This window comes from Panicum hallii, unplaced genomic scaffold (assembly GCF_002211085.1).
Source record: "Panicum hallii strain FIL2 unplaced genomic scaffold, PHallii_v3.1 scaffold_380, whole genome shotgun sequence".
NCBI classification, from domain to species: Eukaryota; Viridiplantae; Streptophyta; class Magnoliopsida; order Poales; family Poaceae; genus Panicum; species Panicum hallii.
Genome location: NW_020356415.1, coordinates 15,001 through 17,500, shown reverse-complemented (window position 1 = coordinate 17,500; position 2,500 = coordinate 15,001). Strand labels below are relative to the sequence as shown.

General features: G+C 48.2%; 3 non-coding genes across 3 annotated transcripts in view; all 3 read right to left on the bottom strand.

Moving 5' to 3' along the window:
* The window catches only part of LOC112878682, a 3,349-nt gene extending 2,784 nt beyond the window's left edge, over positions 1-565 (bottom strand). The window contains exon 1 of the ribosomal RNA XR_003225837.1: positions 1-565. This exon is cut by the window's left edge and continues 2,784 nt beyond it. This is a non-coding gene — a ribosomal RNA (28S ribosomal RNA).
* A 164-nt stretch (positions 566-729) lies between these two features.
* LOC112878685 lies at positions 730-883 on the bottom strand. Its single transcript, XR_003225839.1, has one exon. It is a non-coding gene; the product is annotated as a 5.8S ribosomal RNA (ribosomal RNA).
* Positions 884-1,048: 165 nt separating this feature from the next.
* Positions 1,049-2,500, bottom strand: part of LOC112878679 — a 1,799-nt gene continuing 347 nt past the window's right edge. The window contains exon 1 of the ribosomal RNA XR_003225834.1: positions 1,049-2,500. This exon is cut by the window's right edge and continues 347 nt beyond it. This is a non-coding gene — a ribosomal RNA (18S ribosomal RNA).

Genomic DNA, 2,500 nt, shown 5'->3' with positions numbered 1-2,500 from the left:
CGTCTCCCCTATAAGGCCTCCCCGAAAGGAGGTACGTGACAGAGACCTTTATCCTACCGCCCAAACTGATGCTGGCCTGCCTACAGAAGAGTGCACCGGGTAGAAACCCGGATGAGCAACTGTAAGCAAGTCTGGCTGCAAGCGCTTCCCTTTCAACAATTTCACGTGCTGTTTGACTCTCTTTCCAAAGTGCTTTTCATCTTTCGATCACTCTACTTGTGCGCTATCGGTCTCTGGCCAATATTTAGCTTTAGAAGAAATGTACCTCCCATTTAGAGCTGCATTCCCAAACAACTCGACTCGTCGAAGGGGCTTTACACGGCAATAGCCAGCGACCACGTACGGGATTCTCACCCTCTGTGACGTCCTGTTCCAAGGAACTTGGACCGCTGCCAAAGCCAAAGCGCCCTCTGCAAATTACAACTCGGACTCTAAAAGAGCCAGATTTCAAATTTGAGCTGTTGCCGCTTCACTCGCCGTTACTAGGGCAATCCCTGTTGGTTTCTTTTCCTCCGCTTATTGATATGCTTAAGTTCAGCGGGTATCCCTACCTGATCCGAGGTCAAAAGTTGAAAAAAAGGCTTAATGGATGCTAGACCTTTGCTGATAGAGAGTGCGACTTGTGCTGCGCTCCGAAACCAGTAGGCCGGCTGCCAATTACTTTAAGGCGAGTCTCCAGCAAAGCTAGAGACAAGACGCCCAACACCAAGCAAAGCTTGAGGGTACAAATGACGCTCGAACAGGCATGCCCTTTGGAATACCAAAGGGCGCAATGTGCGTTCAAAGATTCGATGATTCACTGAATTCTGCAATTCACACTACTTATCGCATTTCGCTGCGTTCTTCATCGATGCCAGAACCAAGAGATCCGTTGTTGAAAGTTGTAATTATTAATTTGTTACTGACGCTGATTGCAATTACAAAAGGTTTATGTTTGTCCTAGTGGTGGGCGAACCCACCAAGGAAACAAGAAGTACGCAAAAGACAAGGGTGAATAATTCAGCAAGGCTGTAACCCCGAGAGGTTCCAGCCCGCCTTCATATTTGTGTAATGATCCCTCCGCAGGTTCACCTACGGAGACCTTGTTACGACTTTTACTTCCTCTAAATGACCGAGTTTGACGAACTTTCCGGCTTGAGGTGGTCGTTGCCAACCTCCTCGAGCCAGTCCGAAGGCCTCACTGAGCCATTCAATCGGTAGTAGCGACGGGCGGTGTGTACAAAGGTCAGGGACGTAATCAACGCATGCTGATGACACGCGCTTACTAGGCATTCCTCGTTGAAAAGCAATAATTGCAATGCTTTATCCCCAGCACGACAGAGTTTAACAAGATTACCCAATTCTTTCGAACAAGGAAAAGAACTCGTTGGCTCTGTCAGTGTAGCGCGCGTGCGGCCCAGAACATCTAAGGGCATCACAGACCTGTTATTGCCTCAAACTTCCATCAACTTGAGTTGATAGTCTCTCTAAGAAGCCGGCGACCAACCAAAGTTAGCCTGGCTATTTAGCAGAGTAAGGTCTCGCTCGTTATCGCAATTAAGCAGACAAGTCACCCCACGAACTAAGAACGGCCATGCACCACCACCTGAAAAATCAAGAAAGAGCTCTCAATCTGTCAATCCTTATTTCATCTGGACCTGGTGAGTTTCCCCGTGTTGAGTCAAATTAAGCCGCAGGCTCCACGCCTGGTGGTGACCTTCCGTCAATTTCTTTAAGTTTCAGCCTTGCGACCATAATCCCCCCAGAACCCAAAAACTTTGATTTCTCGTAAGGTGCCGAGCGAGTCAGAAAAAGAACATCGCCCGATCCCTAGTCGGCATAGTTTACGGTTAAGACTACGACGGTATCTGATCGTCTTCGATCCCCTAACTTTCGTTCACTGATTAATGAAAACATCCTTGGCAAATGCTTTCGCAGTAGTTAGTCTTCAGTAAATCCAAGAATTTCACCTCTGACAACTGAATACTGATGCCCCCGACTGTTCCTGTTAATCATTGCGGCGTCTCTAGAAACCAACAAAATAGAAACGCACGCCCTATTTTATTATTCCATGCTAACGTATTCGAGCAAAGGCCTGCTTTGAACACTCTAATTTTTTCAAAGTAAAAGTCCTGATTCCCCAGCACGCCCAGTGAAGGGCATGAGGTTCTTCAGAAGGAAGGCCCGGCCGGACGAGTGCACGCGGTGAGGCGGACCCGCCAGCCAGGCCCAAGTTTCAACTACGAGCTTTTTAACTGCAACAACTTTAATATACGCTATTGGAGCTGGAATTACCGCGGCTGCTGGCACCAGACTTGCCCTCCAATTGTTCCTCGTTAAGAGGTTTAAATTGTACTCATTCCAATTACAAGACCCAAAAGAGCCCTGTATCAGTATTTATTGTCACTACCTCCCCGTGTCGGGATTGGGTAATTTGCGCGCCTGCTGCCTTCCTTGGATGTGGTAGCCGTTTCTCAGGCTCCCTCTCCGGAATCGAACCCTAATTCCCCGTTACCCGTTG